Raw genomic sequence first — 23,701 nt, forward strand, 5'->3', positions numbered from 1 at the left:
TAACCTCAAAATTGATCAAAAATGACTTTATTATAAACATAATTTAATAATGATATGCTAAAATAGCATATAATGGTTAAAATAGGGCCCTTAGGCTTGAGAAACAGCTGCTCTTGATCAGAATACACTTCTGATCAGGCACAAATCTCACCATTGTGTGACTTATTGTCAACACTAATGTAACCTGGTAGCTAATGTAATGATTCAGGGAGGTTTTTAAGAAACTTCAAATAACTCATTATGCTAATTACTATCTATTTACCAGCAGACATGGAAATAAAGCAATTAACTTTGTATTCTTTTCCTGGAAATGTATTAAATAAATTACCAGCTATTGGGAAATAGCAGAATATAATTATTAGATAATGTTTATATTAAGGTCACCTTCGATAAAGTTTGAGGTAAATATTGGGGTAATTTGGCAGTTATTCCAAAAAGGTTACTGGCTAATTATCACCTCATTACCATGAAGTTTGAGGACCTCTTCAAAGCTAGATGTAAAAACACTTCTCTGTAGTGTAACTAGGCCACTACGTGCTCTATATCTTTCTATATTCATTATTGAAAAGCTGTGAATGTCATGTCAGCGTCTCCTGTTAGTGAATTCTATATGAGATTTCCTATCAAACGCTGTAACACCTGATATAACAAAGCCCCCCAGATGACAGAGGTCCACATACTGTAACAGCAGTTTCAGCGTCCCCAAAGCGGGCAGGCGGCCGCCGGAATACAGATCATATGAATTATGGATTTTGATGGAAACAGGGAAGCAGCATGTTGTTCTTTGTGTTTGTTTGCCAGAGGTTCAGTCGGGTGTTTGCAGAGGTGAAACTCCTCACAGCTGGAGTCCTGCACTGTGGAACGGGATTGCTCTTGAATTGGCTTTACATTTTGTTTTGTGCCTTTCCTGTTTAAATCACAGGATTTTCAAAAGCAAAGGCGTCTCTGTGCCGCACTGTAGAAAATAATCCTCCTTTAAATGATTTACTCAAGCTGCTCAGATTTAAAGGAGACTGTGTGACATTTGTTCAACAGCAGCGTGGGATTATGTTTAAATGCTAAACTCTTGAGCTAAAATGATAAACTAACTGCCTTAACAGTAAGTGAAGAGTCATAAAGTCAGCAAACTGACTCAGTAATATCTGTTATAGTAGTACATAAATAAATAATGCTAACAATAAATATTAGTAGAATAATATTAGTTATGATCTGAATTGATTAAAATAATTGTGATAAAACAACATATCGAAGGACAGACCGGTGATCCATGAACCGGAAGCATTGACGTTAACGTATTATTTATTGATATTTAACAGTTTTTCACCAAAATCTTTTGGGAAAAGAAAAAAAAATTTAACGTTAAGTTAACGTTTGAATATAAAACGACTCGTTGAAATCAGTTGAGAAATGTAGACGTTATGTTGCTTTTTATCCAGAAAAACAGCAGCTCCCCCGTACACTTGTAGAGGGTCAGTCCCACGTTGATGTACGATCCAGGAGTCAATGCGGCATCTATGTATATATATCTATGATTAAGCTTATTATCAACATTTTCTCTCCATCCCTCCCTTGCTTGAAAACGTTGCTTATAGTTTAGCCTTCTGCTTGAGCGTTGAGCTCGGTTGCAGCCGTGACGGCTATTTAGCAGAAGGTTAAGCTATAAGCAACGTTTTCTCTCCGTCTCTGAAACACTTTGCCGCTATTGTAGCTCGCTAGAGCCTCGAATCATAGTTTGTCATCTCAAATGTATGTGATATCGATTCTGGCCCCCAACAACACAGCAAGATGACATTTTCGATGTGTTTGCTTCCAGTCTTTTCTTTTTTTTTGCGTCCAACACCGTGACATAATCATGACGTTGGCTGTAAAAAGGTATATAGAACGGTATTTAACCAAGATTTGCTAAGTAGCTAACATTAGCCACTATAACTACTGGTCATACCAGACCAAGTAAACTCCTGACTCTATTGAATAAGCAATGGAGCATTTTATTGCTTATGAATCCAACTTTTCATTTGTAAGAACTGAAACTAAACTGTAAAATATGTTTTAATGAGTCTGAGAATAAATAACTTAAAGGATCAACCATTGATATTTCGGAGTTCCTCGCGGTGCTCCATCCAATCTACGTCAGCCTTGTAGCAGTTTAGCATTGATAATTGAATGAAAACAGCTCTGCTAGTCCCAGCAGAGAGCCTTGACCTTTGCCATATGTCATCTGCTTCATCTCCCGTCTCGTCTGGCGCCATCAGAAATGCAACGAGCACTGAAATATTCAACATTCAAACAAGCGATACGTCTCCCGTAAGAAATCGATTTGGAATATCAAGCAAGGCATCCCTCGCCGTTGCTTTAATTTGTAATGTTCGTAATTCATTTTTTTTTACACTCGCCGCTGCACATTTTAATAGAATGCTGTTTGTCAAGTACAGTACAACCAATTTCAGCGGGTGCTCTGCTTTCCTGCATGTCCTCCTCTCAATATTCCTGTCTCATTCAATTTTAATTGCAGCTCCCAGGCTTCATACCCGACTCTGAACCTCAGATCAGCCATAACCACCTTGTTTACGACCACATTTTTAGATGTCACTGTATTGAAAATTACAACGCATTTCATAAACAACATTCTCTCATGTAATTTGAATGATTTAACGGCAGAAAATGAACTCTCACACACGACAAGGTAGTAGTCAATCACGGGGATTACACTCTTAGATACATGTACACTCTCTGATTCTCCGTGCAGCACGTTCCCCACAGGGGTATCTGCTTTATGTGAAACTCACAAATCAGTGCGTGATTGATGTGCGGTCTGGCCGTGAAAGGAACTAAAGCGCTTGATTGATGTGGCATGCCAAAGAGGAAATAGCAGGGTGTTGATGAGGTGTGTCTACAACATTGAATTTTGTTGTCATAAAATAGAAAGGATAGCTCTGCATCTCAGGCGAGACACCATCTTTTTTAGTTTGGGGACCTCAACTCCAGAAGCTACATGCTATTTTTCGTCCCCGTAATTTCCCGGCCGTGTAATAATAGGGCCATTAGCCACTGCTGATGACAGTGGTCAACCTTGATGCATGGCTTGCACAATGCAAAACCCACTTTCCATCCTCTCACACACACCCACGCACTTTTTATTTCCTCCTGCTGTCGATGTATTGAATCAGGAAGCAGCAGAAGCTAAATTACGTATGATCACGGATCCGAGCTGAACAACACTTCAGTCAAGAGGGATGTTTATTCTGATGCAGGTGTGCACTTGACCAACAGCAGGCTCTTGTGACCCTAAAGCTCATTTATAGATGTACATGAAGGATTAGTGTGCGCTCTTGTTTTCCGCAATCATTTTTTCACATAAAAATCGTCAACACATTTGTCTTCGTTCTTACAGTCCCGCCTTTAAAATGTAAAAAAAGTATTTTTTTCTGCCACAGATCAGACTGCAAGAGATAAACTGTACACGCTCCGAACACTTAAATCGGTATGGTGGTTTTCTGGCCTGAGGCGTTGGATGCAGTCGTCCTATATATTCTCCACTGTTGTTAACCTGTGGTGTGTAGAGACATATTTATCCTCTGTGTGTGTGTGGTTGTGTTTCTATTAATAGCTTATTGGAAAACTATTTATTATGTGCTGCTACTTCTACACAGCTCTGTAATAACACTCAAAATCACTATCTTAATTGTATCACTATCTTCACTATACTATCTTCTGTCTTTCTTTCTATCTTTTTATCTTTCTTGCTTGGTTTCTTTCTTTCTTTCTGTTTCTTTCTAGATTTCTTTCTTTCTTACTTTCCAGCTTTTTTCTTTCTTTCTTTCTCTCTATCTATCTTTCTTGCCTGGTTTCTAGCTTTCTTTCGAGCTAGCCTTCTTTTTTTATAGATTTCTTTCTTGCTTTCTAACTTTCCTTCTATCTTTTTTGGGGCACTATACTATTCTTTCTTTCTAGCTATCTTTCTTTCTTTCTTTTTCTTTCTAGATTTCTTGCTTTCTTACTTTCTAACTTCTTTCTTTCTTTCTTTCTAGCTTGGTTTCTTTCTTTCTTTCTTTCTTTCTAAATGTCTTTCTTTCTTTCTAGCTATCTTTCTTGCTTGGTTTCTTTCTTTCTTTCTAAATGTCTTTCTTTCTTTCTAGCTATCTTTCTTGCTTGGTTTCTTTCTTTCTTTCTTTCTTTCTAAATGTCTTTCTTTCTTTCTAGATGTCTTTCTTTCTTTCTTTCTTGCTTGGTTTCTTTCTTTCTTTCTAACTATCTTTCTTTCTGTCTAGATGTCTTTCTTTCTTTCTTTCTAGCTTGGTTTCTTTCTTTCTTTCTTTCTAGATATCTTTCTTTCTTTCCAGCCCTCTTTCTTGCTTGGTTTCTTTCGTTCGTTCTTCTTTCTTTCTCTCTATCTATCTTTCTTGCTTGGTTTCTTTCGTTCGTTCTTCTTTCTTTCTCTCTATCTATCTTTCTTGCTTGGTTTCTAGCTTTCTTTCTTTCTAACTTTCTTTCTCTCTCTCACTCTCTCTCTTTCTCTTTCTTTCTAGATTTCTTTCTTTCTTTCTAACTTCACTTCTTTCTTTCTTTCTTTCTTTCTATCTTGCTTTCTTTCTATATTTCTAGCTTTCTTTCTTTCTAGTTAGCTTTTTTCCAGCTCGTTTTCTTTCTAGCTTTCTTTCTTTTTAGATTTCTTTCTTTCTTTCTAACTTCACTTCTTTCTTTCTTTCTTTCTTTCTATCTTGCTTTCTTTCTATATTTCTAGCTTTCTTTCTTTCTAGTTAGCTTTTTTCCAGCTCGTTTTCTTTCTAGCTTTCTTTCTTTTTAGATTTTTTTCTTTCTTTCTTTCTTTCCATCCAGTTAACGTTGTTTAGTTCCGTCAATTTAAATCAAACACCAGATCCCAGGGATACATCCACCCACTTCTCCAGATGAAAGCAAGTGAGACACGACTGTGTCACCAGCCAATTTTCATGAACACAACAACACAAACACCATCTAAGAATATTCATACCCTGCCGCGCTCACATATTTATTTCCACTACTAAGATACCGCAGCAGCTCAGGGATACGACTTGTCATTTATGGCGAGATTTCACTAAAGGTGTGAATGTAACATCGCTGTTCAGACACTCACCTGCTTGTTCCACTCACCTAGCACTGACAAAATAAATAGCAACAAGGCAGCGCCGCTCCCTGAGAAATGACTAACACGATTTCCCCTCAAAGTCTGCCATCTGGAGTTGCACATCTCTAGGAATAGGAAGTGCGTGTACGTATTTGTGCAAAGCTTTTTCACCTTTCGTGCATGCGTGTTTATGTGTTTGCAGTTAAGTGACAAGTTAGTGTAGGCAATAATGACTTTTCAATTTTTTCCTTTTGAGGATTACCACCTGCTGCCACACACAGGATACACACATGCTAGTCTAACGGGAGCTCACGTTGATATGTTGATTTGGTAGCTGTAACATTCACACAGGAGCAAGGGCAGAAACAGTGGAAAGAGGAGAAGAAAAGGCTGAATACCCGTCTGATTGGGTTATAAATACTCTCAATGGGGACTCTGCCTCATAAAGATTATCTGTGGCACACAGAGCACAGAGGCAAACAGTGTATGTTTGTGGCGTTGGATGGTGTGTGTGAGATATAGAGAGACAGAGAAAGGCAGAGTGTGCATTCAGAAAAATTTCATCCGGAGTGTCTTCAGCTTGCAGGGATGAGAACTGAATATTTTATTTGACTCGAGCAAGCGCAAAAAAAAAAAAGAAGAGGCTCCAGCTTCTAAACGAGTCGGTGTGTCTAAAGGTTCACCACTTCTCATGATTGCACCCTCCACACGTCTTACTGTATATATGGGTTTGGTGGCATCAGTCCAAATTAGGCAATCATGTGCCAGCAAGTAGAGGCTTTAAAAGAGCACTCCAATCAATACGGTGGTCATTTCAGCCCCAGGGCCCCACGCAGGAGGAGCTATAGAGGAGCAGGTATATACGGACCAACACACCAACTGGTGCTTTTGACAAATCTCGTAGGTGTGGTGGATCTCCTTACGTTTATAAAAGCTTGGATCACTTCCAAGCTCTGGTCCCGTCTGTGTGGAGTTCACTATTTTGATGTATTTCGGTGTGAGTTTTCTTCTTAGAACTTGAACCCTTTCACCGTTTGTCTTTTTTAGTTCATGAAAGTTAATTATAACATTTTTGTCACCTAAAAATGGCAGCAAACTGTGGAAACAAGATTGTTAAGGTATTGATCTTGAATAGTTAAGGTTAGGCATTGACCTTGAAGGCTTAAAGCTTCAGTAGGCATTGCAGAGAGAGAGAGAGAGAGAGAGAGAGAGAGAGAGAGAGAGAGAGAGAGAGAGAGAGAGAGAGAGAGAGAGAGAGAGAGAGAGAGAGAGAGAGAGAGAGAGAGAGAGAGAGAGAGAGAGAGAGAGAGAGAGAGCGTTCCTATTGGCTGTTCATTCAAGGGAAGCAGCTGAGAAGCTGAGAAAGTGTGCTCTGGCTGGTGGGCGGTGCTTGGTATTTCCTCAACTGACCTCAACATGGCTGCAGGATCCCAAACGTTCTCATTGTTACGGCTAAACCGTGCACTACAAGATGTTTCTGACAACATTTGAGGCGAGAAATAGGCATAACAGTAACAGTATTATATCTTTTTTAGGACATGGCAGGGGAATAAATCGGAGATCAGCTTTTTGGGATTTACTCTTATATATATTTTCTCTTATTTATACTCTTCGGCATAGCGTTATTACTGTTACCGGTTTGTTTAAAGTAGAAGTTTGGAGACGGCTGTTACCGTCTATGAGGGACAAGGGCGTGGTCATGAGAGCCTACTCTGGATGACGTATATGACGTCTGATGTATAGCCACTAACAAGAATGAAGCTACCAGCGTGTCCCACTAGGAGTGTGATATAAGTTCAAATTGTCTGCTCTTTGTTTTATCAGCTCCCCTACGACTCTCATAAAGGCATTTCCGTGCTTCTCTAACACTATTTTAAGTTTCACGATCTCAAGGCTCTTTCAGTCAAATCAAAACCTGTGATCTCAAACTAAAACTTGACTGCTATTAGATGCTTTTCACACAAGATGAAATACCGTGTGCACAGAATTTAAAAAGCATCTAGATATCGAGTCAAAAGGGGAGAATCCAGGTGTATTTTCCAGTTGGACTCTGAACATCGTACCTCTGTACTCTAAACAGTGTTTTTGTCTCCGGCTTCTCCTCTGGCATCTGTCCTCTCCTGAATCCAGAGAGAGAGAGCACTCTACAAGCATCTGCCAGAAGATTGGTGTTGATTCTGCCCCCGGGTTTGTTTTTTTGCAGCTATTTCAAATGCAAATAAAAAACCTCACAGCGTAGATACCACCTTTAGGACGGTACATTTCTAAAGGCTTTTCTGTGAAAGCATAGCAGAGACGTGGGGATGGCATGTAACAGAGGTCGGGTTTGTTCTGCGTCTCACATTGTCCATTAAGACACCCACCGGACTGGCGTGTTTCTTCATGGTCTGTTGTATGATTCAGATAAAAGCAAAACATGTGCACTTAAAGTCCTTTTATTCCAGCGCCATGAAAGACATGTGAATCAATAGCAGCTCAATCTAAAGTAGGAGCCTAATCGCAGTTTGTTTTTTGGCTCGGCTGATTTTTAATCCGCCTTTTTGAAGCCAGTTGGGACGCCTTGTTTTAAATCCTGACTTTGTAAAAGCCATTAGGATTGTTATTACTTGACAAGATGGCTGCTCTCCTGCCAATCCAGGCTTTAACTTTGAGCCATCAGTGCTTTAAAGGTGAAAAGCAATATCATGACACCAGTAACCGTATCAAAAAATACCACAATAGCCAACCTCGGGAGTGCGAGCGCCCGGCGGCGACAGCTGGTGGATGTGATGACTTTGACTCAGGTTCCCCCTCGCAGGATCCAAAAAGGCTAACGGAGCTGTCACAGATGTTTGGACGACAGCTCCTCATTTCTCTTAATCACTCCCCTGTAATGAAAGTCAAAGGATTTCCCATGAGCCCGCGTTTTTCTTTAGCGTACAACGAAACGGGAGATCTAACTGAGGAAATGCTGCCCATTTTTATGAAACTAGAATATCTAATGATATCAGAATATAATATATAATCATAATCATACCATGTCATACTAGCATGTTGCTAATAACGCTCCGAACTTGTACTCAATTTTGGTGAGGAAAAACTGTCATGTCCATTTCCAAAGGGGTCCCTTGACCTCTGACCTACAGATATGTGAATGAAAATGGGTTCTATGGGTACCCACGAGTCTCCCCTTTACAGACATGCCCACTTTATGATAATCACATGCAGTTTGGGGCAAGTCATAGTCAAGTCAGCACACTGACACACTGACAGCTGTTGTTGCCTGTTGGGCTGCAGTTTGCCATGATATGAGCATATTTGTTATGCTAAATGCAGTACCTGTGAGGGTTTCTGGACAATATCTGTCATTGTTTTGTGTTGTTAATTGATTTCCAATAATACTTATATACATATATTTGCATAAAGCAGCATATTTACCCACTCCCATGTTGATAAGAGCATTAAATACTTGACAAATCTCCCTTTAAGGTACATTTTGAACAGATAAAAACATGTTGCGGTTTAATATTTGAATTGATTGACAGCCTTAATCATCATTGTAATAATCATCTTAATTCCCTTTTCAGCCCATTTTTAAATCTAGGATTAGACATTTTTTTATTTGCCGAATGCCTAATTTAAAGTGGGCAGTCCCCCAAATTGAAGAGAATGGGGACAGTTTGGATGTTACTCCTGAAAGTTTGGAGTATAAGTACATAAAGGCAGGTGGGATGTTGTGTTCGGTTCAGTTTGTACCCAAGACATATTTAATACATTTCTAACAGCAATGTTTTTACAGCACAATAGTACCAGTAGAAACTGGGGAAAGTGAAAGCCATCTCTGTCATCAATACATTTATTTTTTGTCTGTAGTCCATATCAATTTGGTAAAACGTTTTTAAAAAACGGTACCAGAATCAGCTGGAGGTTTTGGTGGAACGGACACACATAATTTGGGTTTGCAGATGATCCCGTCACATTTCTGTTTTGATCGGAAGATTTCCCCTCGGAAACATACAGATACTCCGTGGATCTATTTTGGTCAGATTTCCCCTGAGCTCCTATTTGTTACTTTAGGCACCCAGACAGAAACAGGATGCATCTTTAATGAAGTCGTCAGCGGTTGGCATTGTGAGACGAAGCCCGACACTCTGCATCCTTTCCCTCTCTCTTTCTCTCTGCTGCTGCTGCGTTGTAAACATTTCTGCATGGAGTCAGACGAACCTCGCCAGCGCACAGATTTCCCCCGAGTTTCCATTAATGGAAGCCTTCAGATGAGGCCCAAATGTTGAGTTGTCGGAGATATGTTTGTGCATGCGGCACATGCCTTCATTCCACTCTCCAATTTGCAGCTGTAATGAAACCGACATGCTCAGTTTTCATTTTTAAACTCCTCGCAATATCAGATTGCTTTATTTAGACAGTTGTTGATAGTATTGTACCACCGCTGAGCAGCGAGGGGTTAACAGCCTTACTTTTTAAAGTTTGACTTTCACATTTACCCTCTATTAACAATTAAATATTCTCTGCCCAGTTCAATAGTCTGAGTCTTTGTAGTAGCGTCTGTAGCCCTCAGGCTGTTGCCACCCATCCAACCAGCTTTGATTGTCTTTTAGGACTATTTTAGCACCAGACGGCGTAGATGACTCAATAAGTAGGCCAGTTACCCGAGCCCATACAGAGAAGTCACTTTAATAACTGATAATGTTCCCGATGCTGTCGCTCTGAGTCGACCCTCCCGTGCTTCAAGTTGTTTCAAAACGCCGAGATTCATTCTTGAAAAGCAATCTGACGATTGTCAGGCCTCATATTGTCACAAAATTGCTGTGAAGTGTCCATTAACACTGGCAGACATAAAGGAGCGCAACAGCGAGCATTCATGCGGCAAACTACGCAGATGCGCATCAATTTTGCGGCATCAATTATGGATACGGAGGAGTATAATGAAGTCTTTCAGTGACATAAAAAACAAAATTGTTGTTTCATTATTTGTGTGAAAAGCTGTGCTTTCTTATGCTTTTGGCTTTGTGTGGTGAAGTACTGCTGCGTCACAGCAACTTGACCCCTGTACTGCCACAGTATTACATCACTCTGGAGAAATACAGCAACATATTGCACAAGTTTATGTCCAAGGAAACGACTTGTTACTAATAAATAATTAAAGCTGGAGACAACAATTCATAACAATGACCCGCAATTAAATGCCATTGAAGTATTACATCTCAAATTTTTTCCCCTGCTTTCAGTCTTTATGCTAAGCTAAGCTCATCATCTCCTGGCCCCAGCCAGTGGCGCCAGCAGCCGTAATCCTTTACGCACCATGCGTACATTTTTGTGGGTGGTTTTGCTGTTGCATATTGTTGTTACTGCCTAACTATTGTTATGATTATGCTGCTAAATTAGGGAATCTGTTGCTTTTACGCTTATTGTCAACTTTTATTGCACCTTCCCTGGGCTATGGTTTACCCTGGCTGACCCTGGCAGTTAAAATGTTGTTTTTGAAAGGCTAAACGCCAACAAATATGGTTTGAAGCAGAATATTTCATGATAAAAAAGGGAATTTTTGAAATGATTACATCTATCTTTTTTTCAATAAATGAATGAATGTTGCCGTGGCATATTGTGAAGGGAGGAAAGGGCTATATTGTAGCCTATTATTAAGCTGGCTGTTGTTTTTCAGGCGTGTTGGCTGGTCTTTGAAATGCGTGCAGTAGGCTAAAAAGAGTTTTATGGTAGTGCTGTTTCTGTAACATTGTGGAAACCTAGACATTAAAGGTAACAGGCGGGCGGTTCTTGTGCGTACTTTGAAATAGAATCTCTTGGCAAGCATATTGTATATACCAAAATGTTAAACTATTCCTTTAAGATCTGAAAGGTCCCTATAGTGATGTAAAACACAAGGGAATACAGGAGCGTACAAGTACAATTTTGCAGTCTTTCAGATACAGATTTTTATCTTTTTACTGCTGAAGTCTTCTTTCTGTTCTGCTGAGCAGCTCTTATTGCCGCCGTCTCCTTGTTGCCGCTGATGAACGAATATCACGTTGAATTCATTCGATACTGTAGCTGATCAAGACTCAATCATTACTTGGTGTTGCATGACTGTAATGATTTAATCCTTTGAGATACTGACAAAGGAGGTTGCTACAGTAACGCGGATTTGTTATTCACGTCCCTTTGATCATAAATCATCTGGATGTCGGAGCTGATTTAGATGATTTATCATATTGGAAATGAGCAGCAGTAGCTTATTACTGACCGCATGAACTCTGCACACTGTTCCCTAAAATCTGCTTATCTTAACATTCAAAAATACATGTGTTTTTCCTCTCACTGCAGAGGAAGTGAAGTCAGATGGGTAAGAGAGAAACTGATAATGACCCCTGCCCAATTTTTTCCATTATCATGCAGAAGCATCAAATCAGCCCATCAGGAATTTGGGCAGCCAGCAGGGATTTGTTAGTGACAGAGCAGCTGTTCTATCTCACCCACTTCTCTCTCTCTTATCCCAATTCTTGCACTTCCTTATCCAAAAAAATAACGATAAGAAAGTAGTTTGATTACCATTAAAGACAGAAACAGCATTTACATACGAAGATTAAGATTTTTGAAAATCAATATCACAGAAAAATGAGTTTACATAATGATGAGAATGTATTATGGCTTGTGTCTGGCTTTGTAAATCCAGTTGAAAAATGAGAGTGAAGAATATAAATGAAGGAGGAAAGTCAACAATAGGCTGCTAGCAGACATGGATAAATAACAATTTAGTCATCTTAACATCAGCTCCCAGAGCTTGAGATTCATAAAAATCTGATCTTTTTGAATCGAGTGCATCGATATATGAAATATAGGCTGCGATAGAAGGGGATATGTGCAGTGCATAGTTTAATTTTGACAAAAGGCAAAGACTTTGGGCATTTTCAAATGGGTCCCTTGACCTCTGACCTCAAGATATGTGAATGTAAATGGGTTCTATGGGTACCCACGAGTCTCCCACTTTATGAAGTTTGGGGCAAACCATGTCCTTTTTTTACATGCACACTGACAGCTGTTGTTGCCTGTTGGACTGCAGTTTGACATGTTATGATTTGAGCATATTTTGTATGCTAAATTCAGTACCTGTGAGGGTTTCTGGACAATATTTGTCATTGTTTTGTGTTGTATATATACATATATTTACATAAAGTAGCATATTTGTCCACCCCCATGTTGATAAGAGTATTAAATACTTGATAAATCTCCCTTTAAGGTACATTTTGATCAATAAAACGTGCGATTAAATATTTTAATCGATTGACTTCCTGAATAAAAATAGCTATAGTGCTATCTATAATACTGGTAGTGTAAACCTCTGTATTGTTAATGCATTAACTACCAAAAGTAGTTCCCTTTATAATACTTTCTGATAGATAATGTTGTATTTCCATCGTTTTTACAAAGAGCACTGTCTCATCTTTGACTAGTAGCATCATTTTAGGGGAATATTAACTGTAAACAAAGTAATAGTGTTGTTTTTATCCCCTCAAAAGAGATAAAAGTTGTAAAATGCAACTTTACACAGCTTTCCCAGCTTCAAACAACAGACAGACAAAGGTGCTAGTGAACATAGAGGAGCACCTAAAAGCTATTTCCCTCAGGAGTTGTTAGAGACCTAATATTCATCAGATGGCCAGAAACACGACACTCATTTGATGTAATAGAATACCCACTAATATTATTCAGATTCAGTATCAATCATATTGTCAGAAAATGATTACATTTTGCTCAAAAAACACCCAAAGAATCCACCGTGCCCGTTTGAGACATGTGAGTGGAATATTTGGGAACGCAATCAGCTTTTCACAGATACCATTTCCCAAGTCGCGACGCTGCCGGAGGAAGCATTACATTATCAAAGTGACTGTGACACCTCAGCGGAAACCGGGACTTAAATGCCACATAACACATTGAAAAAAAAATCCAAAAAGTGTGTATGTTTTCAACGAGACAATTCACAGGCGGTTCTACCAGGCAATAAAAAGCTTAATCTGTTTACCTTCATACAAGCTGCCCTATCTGTGGATGTTGTGGGGTGCTGTATGATTGTAAACAATACTCAGGGCTGAATACTGCAGATTCAAGTTTTCTTTATCTATTTGTATTGACAGATAATTCTCCCAAAGATATTACAGATAAAACTGTACTCTTTGTGATAAAGATGGAAATACATTATTTATTGCATTTAAAGGTTCATTGTTGACGTTAGAAATAGTAGTTTGAGTAGAGATCACAGTTGTGGTTAATTTTTCTTGTTGTGTTTCCGTCACTTGGCGCCAAAGATCACAGGGGGGGGGAGCGCCAGGATTTATCTGCTCTGAGGTTGTCAAAATTAGATTTTCTCCTGGATAACTAAAATCATATTATTACACTGCTTTGTAGAATGCTTGATTCTGATTGGTCAATCACAGCGAAAAAAAAAGTCATAGTATATTATTATTATATTGTATAATTGTATAGTATGCTCTAAAAAACTGTCATAGTATAGTGTGTTGAAAAAAATGGCATAAATGTCATAGTATATTATGTAAAAGAAAATGGCATAACATTTATATTTTTTATATTTTATATTTATAGTATGCTATAAAAATATAGTATTGTATGCTCTAAAAATACATCATAGTGTAGTGTGTTGAAGAAAATATGTCATAGTATGTCTAAAAAATTAAACTGTCATAGCTTTTCATGGTACTTGACAGTTTATTCAAACAACACGGTAACAATATACAACACACAACATTAATCACACATTTAAAGCAGTTGTAAAAAGGTGAGGTTTGTTTTGTGATTTCAGGAGGCTGGTGCAGTCTCGGATGTATTTGGGGAGCGACTTCCAGAGGGACGGGACAGCTACGGAGAATGCTCTGTCGCCACAGGTCCAGCGCTCGGTTCTTAGCGGCGGAGACAGGAGGTTGGGATCACAAGAGCCGAGGCTGCAGGAAGGAGTGGGGCGGCGGAGCAGGCAAGTCATTAAAACAACTTAATATAGTATGTTGAAAAACAAAATGTCATAGTATAGTATGCTCTATGATCTATCATAGTTTCATGGTTGTTTATTGTAAGTTGATGGTAGTCTATCTGTAATTTAATGTCTGATAGTTTGGTATTTTGTTTGTATTTTTTTTTCTTAGTTTAATGCCAGTTAATCGTAGTTCAATGGCTGATGGTACTTAAATGTCTGATGGTAGTTTTTTGGTATTTTGTTCCTAGTCTTAAGGTGGTAGTTTGTTCCAAGTCTTTTGTCCTTAATCTTTTTTTTTACTTTACCTTTGTCTGGTACGGGTTTCCCAAGTGTAAGTGACTTCTCCCTGTTTGTAGAAACACAAAAGGAGAGATATTTGTTGACACTTTAACAGTAGTCCCAGTTAATTTAGAAGATTTGACCAAGTTGCAAGTTACAAAGAGTTGTCACGTTAATAGCAATGGGTCACATTGCGGTTTACAAAGTTAGGAAAGCAATGTTTAAGTCAAACCTGGATTGGTAAGCAAGGTACATAAAAAGTCCAGAGCACACCAGGTAGCAATCAGCACAGGCAGTGGCTCGTTGTCAAGGCGAGCACTGCGATTGGCCGGTGTGCAATCTGGAAGAAGCGCGGTCAGCTGTTGCGCAATCAGTCTCGGGGCAAGGTCAGGCGCAGTTGCCGGCACATAAGCCGGGAGTTTGTGGAGCGACAGTCGGGGTGCGCATAGCCGAGCTTGTGGCTCAGACGCTCCTTTTGCGAAGACTGAACTTTTGCAAAGACAGAGTTTTTAGAAAGGTCTTTGCAAAACTCAGTCTTCGCAAAAGGAGCGTCTGAGGAAAAGGGCGAGGGCGCGGGGCTATGCCCCAAGTGCTGCAGGATTCTGTCCAGGTTTGTCTTTTTTTCCTACATTCTGAACATTTTATTCCATTTCTCTTGATACCGTGTGCTTAACATGTGCTACAAACATTTGCCTGTCTTTTGCAGAGTCCTTCAATCCTGAACCAAACCACATGGCTGCCCTTTGTCTGAATCCTTTGTCTGAATCCTTTGTCTGAATCCTTTGTCTGAATCCTTTCTTCTCACCCTCGGACCAAAAGAACCTGCGAGAGGCCGCGCAAACAACTTCTAAGGCTGAAGACGCAGGTGACTATCTTTTTTGAAATTCCTGCTTGGCGCAATTTAGTTCTCATGTGCCAGGACTAAACCCTTTGTCTGTCTTTTCTCTTAACCTCTGCGCAGAAGAACCTGCGAGAGTTCCACCGAGCTAGGACGCCGGGACGCTGTGCCCAATTTTCTACAACTTTGTCTGCTTGTATTCTCCTTTGTCCATATTGTTCTCTTGCTGTAGCAAGAGCACATGGCTGCCCTTTGTCTGAATCCTCTCTTCTCAACCTCCCAACAAAAGAACCTGCAGCAGAAGTGCTGCTACCGACAGATGGACGCAAAGAACTTATTCTGAGGTGAAAGACTTATTTTTTAACATTCCTACTGCTAACAACTGTAAAAATGTTCCTGTGTGCTATCTCACTTTGCACACACAGGAACAAACCAAGTTGGCGCCAACCTGTGAACTCTGGAGAAACAAAGGATTGAACCAAAACTCTCCAAGCGTGACTCCTCCAACATCTACAGATGCAACCGGCAGTTAATAAAGACAATCCATTTTTCTTCCGTGGACTGGGTAAAGTACCCGGTCCTACCTTAGCGCATCATTAGCAGATGGCTAAGCGAGAGACTGTTTAACCTCTGTCAATGTACATTTACTGATGACATTAAATACTGTTTATTGCCTTTTGTGTGTGACTATTTGTGGCTTTGCCACACTTGACATGAGAAAAGTTCTTGCGTGCTAGATTTAAACTGTGGGTTGAGAGAGGTGTCGCGTCTTTCTGTTCGGTTGCCTCAAAAGGTCGACTGCAGAGCTGTCGGGATTTAGCAGATACATTTGGACTGGAAAAGCAGGACTTTTTCAGGTACCTGTAAGTTAGGGATTACTTTAAGAAAAAAGTACAAAGCGTAAAAACAAACAATTACAATTTGATTACTGTATTCTCTGATGCGTATACAAAAGAGAGAAGTAAAAAGTTGGTATACAAGACTCTAAGAAGCACTCTACAAACTACATTAAACAAAAATGGGAGAAAGAGTCAGACTCACAGGAGGCAATGTGGAACCTCAATGGCTGATCGTTTCCATATTTTTTGGCCATGCCCTAAAATACAGCCGTATTGGCAACTGAGATCCATAACATAATTGGAAAAAAGTTAAAATACTCATTCGTTACACTATACTTGGGAAAAATACCACATTGTTTTTCACAAAGATAAATATTTAATAAAGAGTCTCTTGGCAAGTAGTAAGAAAGCCATAACGCCAAAGTGGTTGCAGACTGATCCTCCGACATTAGAACAATGGCGGGGTATTGTAATGAAAGACTCGCATTTATTTTAAGGCTGGTACTGGGAAAAATGGATTGTGTATTTACAAAAATGTACTGTGATTTGATATTGTAACAAACCTCATGTTCTCAAAAAAAATAAGATGGCAACTTCATTTCATAGATTAGACAATGTTAAACTGAGACATTCAGGTACTTACTAGCCCTGACTGAAACCTGTCCACAAAACACCACTACCGCACCAGCTGCGCTCTCTTTCTCCTCCAGTTTAAACACTATTGATCAAAACATCAGTGGCGCAACTCATTATTCCTCCTCCGACCTCTAGTCTGCTCGCTCCAAACACGTTCGCCTTATCCTTTACCGATAACATTTCAACCATAAGTAATCGCTTCTCTGAGCCTGACCGACTCAGCCTGCAGCCAACAGCTAAAAGTACCAATCCTACCTACCGCATACTACCTTTCCTGTCAAAAACACTACAGCACACAGTCTTTAATCAAGTCTCTGAATTCTACCATCCGGCTTAGAATATGGCACTTTATTCTTAGTAGAAAACAAACTACGAACAAACTACCATCAGCCACTGAACTACGATTAACTGGCATTAAACTAAGAAAAAAAACTACAAACAAAATACCAAACGACTGCGAAAAACTACTCAGACATTACATTACGGACAGACTACCGTAAAATTACAATAAACAACCATAAAACTATGATAGATCATAGAGCGTACTATATTATGACATTTTTAGAGCATACTATACTATGGTGTTTTAATGACTTACCTTCTCCGCCACCGCACTCCTTCCCGCAGCCTCGGCTCCTGTGATGCCAACCTCCTGGCTCCGCCTCTAAGAACCGAGACCTGGGGCGACAGAGGATTCTCCATAGCTGTCCCGTCCCTCTGGAAGTCGCTCCACAAACACATCCGAGACTGCGCCAATCTGTCCGCAATCAAATCGCAACACAAACCTCACCTTTTAATGTTGTGTGTTGTTTGCTACGATCAGTTTAACTTGAGTAAAGTGTCGTTGAGTACCGTGAAAAGCTATACTGTGTACTTTTTACCACATACTAATGACTTTTATTACTTGTTCATCAGAATACAACACATTTTAATTACAATCTGTACATACACCAAGATATCCTCATTTTTATATACGGTCTTGTTTGCACTCTGGTTAGATGCAAAACTGCATTTCATTGTACTTGTACTATGTGCAATGACAATAAAGTTGAATTTCATCTAATCTCAGCAAGGCAGGTTTCATGTACGTCACTGTCTTTTTTATGACATACTATACGATGACTTTTAAGGTGATAAACAAGTACTCTTTTCTAGAGTTATAGAGAGCAAGAGGACTCACCGGTATCCTGTCGCCGTCTATGATGGAGTTGAGACGATGAGCTATAGTGAGCGCGGTGCATTCTCTGAACTGGTTCACATCATAGATGTTAAAGAAATCCATTTTACTACCTGAGCCACAAGTAAAATGAATAAATTCTTTGATAAGAACAATACACTTTTGATGATGTGATCTGATGGTGAACTGCTGCAGTAGCGGTGAGAAGCTTCTGCGTTCTAGGTTTTGATACAATTTCGATTTAACCAGATGAAAATGCCTCCTTTTTCTTACAGCTACATCATCATACATAAAAGCACCAATATTAGGATGTTAATAATTAACCGTTAACCGACAACAAGAACACTGTTTTGAATTTGAAAAACATGTAAATCGGTCCAAACGGCCTATTATTTTAGGGCTATTTAAAACAGATGTCCGGTAGTTCTTATATATGGTCGGAATCTGGAATATTAACAACCAAATTGACCGTCGACAGAAAAGTCTATTGGAAACCCTGAAAGGGAGGCACGGGGGTAACGGGGCGGTCGGCAATCCACGGCACCGTAAATTTGAATGAATTATACTTTAGTGCTCGTGGTTTCTGTAAAATTAACTGGACGATTGAATTGTGGAGAATCTAACTGACCAAACAATGTGTAACATGTCCATATTGACAAAAGTTACCCTGTGAGTAAAAGGAACTCGGCGTCTAATTGGGGCTCCACTTTAATTGCAGTTTTACGGTAATAGAGCTTGTCCCCGAAAAAATTAAATAAGTCATAGTATAGTATGTCGAAAAAATAAAAAGGTCACATTCTGTGCAGTTCAGGCGCAGTATGCATAATTCTTCCCCCTACCAGTGAGGAGAGTTGTGTCAGCAGTACCCGGGGCCCACGTTGGCCGTGGCCTCGACGATGACCGGGATGCAGTTCCTCCTCGGGACGGCTCTGGCCAGACACACCAGCTGCTGGAGTTCTTCCTCGTGGAGTCTGTAAACAGCACCGGGTCCTGGAAAACAGGGGAGAAGGGGGGGGGGACTTTAATGTAGTTGAGTCTCCAGCTATTTTAACCTTTGGAATTAGTCAATTGTTTCTGAAATAGGCCAGTCAAGCAGTGTGGCAGAGAGGAGAAACAGATATACAGACGTGCAGCGAGATGCCTGAATATTAATTCATATCAATTTTGAACCAAAATCCTGTTTTTGTAGCACCGCTGCGCAAATCAATTACAAAAATGTATTTCCTATTTATTTCGGCCACATTAATGTTATCTTGCACCTTTGAACTCGCAAACTCTGTTTGTAATTTGTTATAAAATTAAAACAATCGTCAATGATGCATTTTCCAATCCAGAGGATTGTCGTCGCAGAGACCCGGCTCTTAGCGACAGAGAGAACAAACCGGTCCAAAGTGTGGTTCTGCTTCAGTTTAGTCGATGCAGACAATGATCTTTGCCAAAAGAGCGACAAGTCTTTTGCTCGTAAGGGCGGAAAAACAAGATATCTGTCAAAACATCGAGCCAAATCAGATACAAGTGGAGAAATACACCGTTTCCAACAGACGTTTTCCTTCATCCCTAGTTGCCCGATCCACCCTCACATTATAGTTTATAATAGTGATTTGTTCAAAACATGACTGCTTCTTATACTAGAAATAAATTGTGTTTTTTTATTATTTATTTTACATTTTAATTATCACATTATCAGTGATTTGTTCTAAACAATACTGTTGCAGTTGCTACTCAAATGTTAATGTATATACAGTATATATGACAAAATAAAGCAACGTTAATCCTGTTATTAATTTGTTTAATTTTTTCTCTAAAAACAACAAAAACTAATCGTTCAGAGTACCGGATCAATAAGCGGTATCGGCAAGAGTAGTAGTACCGTTAAAATCTAAAGATACCTATCGATATTCATATTTAATTAATTAATTGATTGATATTCAATAGACATTTTAGGTAAATACAATGATCGGATCGGAACCAAAACAACTTGATCGGGACTTCCCCCAGATTGTCCGTTTTAACAGCCAATTAGAGGAGGTCAGCTGATGTTTACCTGAGGAATGATGGATATCTTCTGGCGCAGGTCGTAGAGGCCGAACTCAGAGGTCAGAACCCAGTCGATGAAGATCTTCCCCTGAGGCAGAAGAGAGCTGAGACCAGAGAGCTTTTCCCAGCACCTGTTCTGCCCACAATACCAACCTGACACACAGGAGAGAAGAATCTGGTTTAATATATTAGTTCAGGTTGAACATGATGTATTCAGTCCTCTGAAGACTAATGATGGCTGACCTTCTCTTTGGAGCGGAACATCACTGTCAGGTTCTGCAGCACCGGCGGTCCGTCGCCGCCGTAGGAGAAGCTGACCCGGTCGAAGGTCGGGAAGAGGACGCTTCTGGGTTTCCCAGGGTGCTTCACTCTCTCAAATGACATCATCTGAATTAAACCAAAGAGTTTAATTTAATTTCAGGCTCTTGGCCAGCAGTGAGTTCCTTAGGTCTTATAATTTCATATGGCGTCCATCTCTAACAGAACCAGGAAAAAGACATTTCAGGACACTATTCTCTCTTTTATCACAACAATTAATGTCTTGTATTTGAACATTTCTGACTCAAGTGTTTAAATGGATAGTTCAGGTGTTTTGAAGTGGGCTTGTACGAGGTACTTATCCATAGTCAGTGGATACCTACAGTAGATGATGGTCGGTACGCCCCCAGTTTGGAGAAGCAGACAGGAGTACCAGCACGGACCCAAAGTAATGTACTGCTGTGGACGGGGGCTGACAGTAAAACAGATTTTAGCTTCACCTGAGAGAATCAATATCAGTTCAAGTGTACGCTACATTTAGAATATTTTTGCCAGTTTACCTTGCCGTGAGACAGCTATACAGTCTATGTTTGAAAAGGGGAACTGAAGCAATTATGTATGCTGTCTTCAAAGCCACCAAAAACAGTATCTTTACCACGCAGAACACGGGAGTGGCTCGTCTACCGCTGCCTCAATTGGTTAGTTGGTTCAAATTACAGTTTTTTTCAATGGAGTCTGGTGGCTTTGGCGAGAGCATGGATGGATACAACGGCTTCAGTTCCCCATCAGAAAGGGCTGTCTGACTGCAAGGTTAAGTGGTGAAAATATTTGAAATATAGCGTACACTTAAACTAATATTGATTTTTTTAGGTGTCCACAGCAGTACATTACTTTGCTCCCGTGCTGGTTCTCCTGTCTGCTTCTCCAAACTGGGGGCGTGCCGACCGTCATCTACAGTAGGTAATACACTGACTATGATATCAGTTATTCCCAAAGACTGGGTCGGGACATTTTTGTCCTTAAAGGTATACTATGTAACAGTTGTCGGTTGCTGTCTGTAAACACACTGCATTCAAAGTTGGTCGCTTCTCCTCGGCTTAACTAGCGAGCGAGGGACTGTCCTCTTACCTCGCCAAGTTGACTCGTGCCTTCTGTCGCCCGCCGAGTGTGGCTCCTCTGTCCTCGATCAGTGTCAGATCTCCGTCTGGGATCGGCTCCGTGTCCTGCACAAACAGTCAGAACAACAGAATTAATGTGGAACTCGCAAACACCAAAACAGAGGAGTGATCGCACTGAAGTTGTATTATATATTCAAATAGGTATGCAAAATGTGGAAAAACTGGCATGGTCATTCTCAAAGAGATCCCTTAACCTCTGACCTCCAGATATGTGAATGAAAATGGGTTCTATGGGTACCCACGAGTCTCCCCTTTACAGACATGCCTACATGCAGTTTGGGGCAAGTCATAGTCAAGTCAGCACACTGACACACTGACAGCTGTTGTTGCCTGTTACTGGAGGCTGTTGGCATAATGTTTAATACATTTAAAGTAGCTTATGTATGTGTTAATATTTTTCTCGAGCTTCTATGCTCATAATTAGTGTTTAGACATTCAAATAAACACGCACAAGTGAATAGAAGTTTCAAATGTATTGTCATTGCACAGAGTACAGGTACTGAGACAAGACTTTAACCAGAAGTGCAAAGTATTGTACAGAATACCATACAAACAACTTCATTATCAAAGCTCTGTAAGCTTATGTTGCACGACTTTTTGAAATGTTGTGCTGTAATGCATATTTGTTTTCCATTCCCTTACAATTTAAAGCGATATATAATGTAATATGTGTGTGTTATTTCATATTGCAGCAGACTGAATCGGGAGAACAGTGACACCTACTGTTGAATATGAACAGCAGCTTTAAAAAGACCGAAAACTCAAAGTTTAAAATCTACATCTGTAAAAAACTATTTATTAAATATCTGCTATGTCATAATTAATACAATAGAGCCTCTCTCCCCCCAATAGATGCCCTAATTCATTGTTGTCAGTATTGTTTCTTAACTGAAATCACAATAAAGACATGAGTTCACCCCGATGATTCTTGTTGTCAGATGTTTTTTTTCTACATTAAAATAAACTGAATAAGACTAAATGAAACTGAAATTTACATGTACTTGAATTGATGTGTTATGATTTGCTAACATATGTTTTAATAACAGGAAGTTTTGATTAACAAGTACATGTTTGGGGCAAGAAGAAAACTGAAATTACTAGGAGCCGGCAGAGACACGAGCCCGTCTCAAACTTCTGTCCTCTCCCTGCCTTCTTTTGAAATGCACATTTTGTTTAGTTTAATTTATCGAGTTCAGTCATTTTCAGTTTGCTAATAAGTAAATAATCATAAGCTGCAGAGCAAAACTTTAAGTAGGATTATATTTGTTTTTCTAATCACCTTCCCTCCCTCTACTTGTTGATTCTATACATGCATATTATAAATTCCGGTGCACACCAATGCCTCAGTAAATCTTATATTTTTATACATATTTCAATCTACTTGGAAGTCTATTACACCTTTCAACATTGATTGTGAACTATATATAAATTTACTTTTTACAACATACAATACGATGACTTATTTTTTTACTCTTTTCAACAGACTATACTATGATTTTATTTTTGGCATATAACAATATGACTTTATTTTTGGCATATAACAATATGACTTTATTTTTGGCATATAACACTGACTTTATTTTTGCCATACTATAGTATGGCAAAAATAAAGTAAAGTATACAGTGACTTTATTTTCGGCATACTATAGTTCGATTTTATTTTTGGCATACTATACTATGACTTTATTTTTGCCATATAACAATATGACTTTATTTTTGTCATACTATACTATGACTTTATTTTTGTCATACTTTACTATGACTTTATTTTTGGAATATAACACTATGACTTTATTTTTGGCATACTATACTATGACTTTATTTTTGTCATACTTTACTATGACTTTATTTTTGGCATACTATACTATGACTTTATTTTTGTCATACTTTACTATGACTTTATTTTTGTCATACTTTACTATGACTTTATTTTTGTCATACTTTACTATGACTTTATTTTTGGCATATAACAATATGACTTTATTTTTGGCATACTATACTAGGTTCTCTGTAAGGTTAAGGTCCTCAACTAACATTGACAGCTTCATAGCATTCTTTTTCTTCATATGTTTCAGAGATGAAAAGTAAAGACACAGCTCCTTATGATCAACAAGTAAACAAGTAAACAAGTAAACAAGTAATACATACCAGCAATTCCATATTGGGGTTTTATGAATGGGGACTAAAATTATGCTTGTATATCATTTTCCAATATAGTAAAACCTGTTGATGAAACAAGGATCGTTTGACACGACTTTAACCACTTGAACGCCACGCATATTATATATATATATATTATAAGTTATATATTGCGTAAAGGACTTCACAAGTTGTAAACACGAGGAGCTAACGAGCTAACATTTGAATTCAACGCA

The 23,701-nt window shown here is 39.2% G+C and overlaps 1 protein-coding gene and 2 long non-coding RNA genes across 7 annotated transcripts in view; 2 read left to right on the forward strand and 1 right to left on the reverse strand.

The window, feature by feature from the left end:
• The window catches only part of cfap221 (cilia and flagella associated protein 221), a 71,756-nt gene extending 57,729 nt beyond the window's left edge, over positions 1-14,027 (forward strand). Inside the window, exon 24 of one of the 2 annotated variants that reach the window (XM_074627415.1) lies at positions 13,917-14,027. The gene's annotated coding sequence lies outside the window, so the exon portion shown is untranslated. The remainder of the gene's footprint in view (positions 1-13,916) is intronic. The other variant, XM_074627416.1, reaches the window with a different exon arrangement.
• Positions 13,887-20,222, reverse strand: LOC141763109 (uncharacterized). 4 transcript variants are annotated; one of them, XR_012593016.1, is made up of 5 exons: positions 20,134-20,222; positions 19,898-20,043; positions 18,720-18,843; positions 17,275-17,433; positions 13,899-14,013 (listed from the first exon to the last, which is right to left on the reverse strand). It is a non-coding gene; the product is annotated as an uncharacterized LOC141763109 (long non-coding RNA). The 4 variants fall into 4 exon arrangements; XR_012593017.1 differs by lacking the exon at positions 13,899-14,013 and adding an exon at positions 14,405-14,430 and having other exon boundaries at positions 17,249-17,433; XR_012593019.1 differs by lacking the exon at positions 17,275-17,433 and having other exon boundaries at positions 13,887-14,013.
• On the forward strand, positions 15,149-15,881 carry LOC141762846 (uncharacterized). The gene is made up of 2 exons (XR_012592918.1): positions 15,149-15,545; positions 15,627-15,881. It is a non-coding gene; the product is annotated as an uncharacterized LOC141762846 (long non-coding RNA).
• Positions 20,223-23,701: the final 3,479 nt, after the last annotated feature.

The sequence above is a fragment of the Sebastes fasciatus genome, chromosome 24, assembly GCF_043250625.1.
Source record: "Sebastes fasciatus isolate fSebFas1 chromosome 24, fSebFas1.pri, whole genome shotgun sequence".
Taxonomy (NCBI): Eukaryota; Metazoa; Chordata; class Actinopteri; order Perciformes; family Sebastidae; genus Sebastes; species Sebastes fasciatus.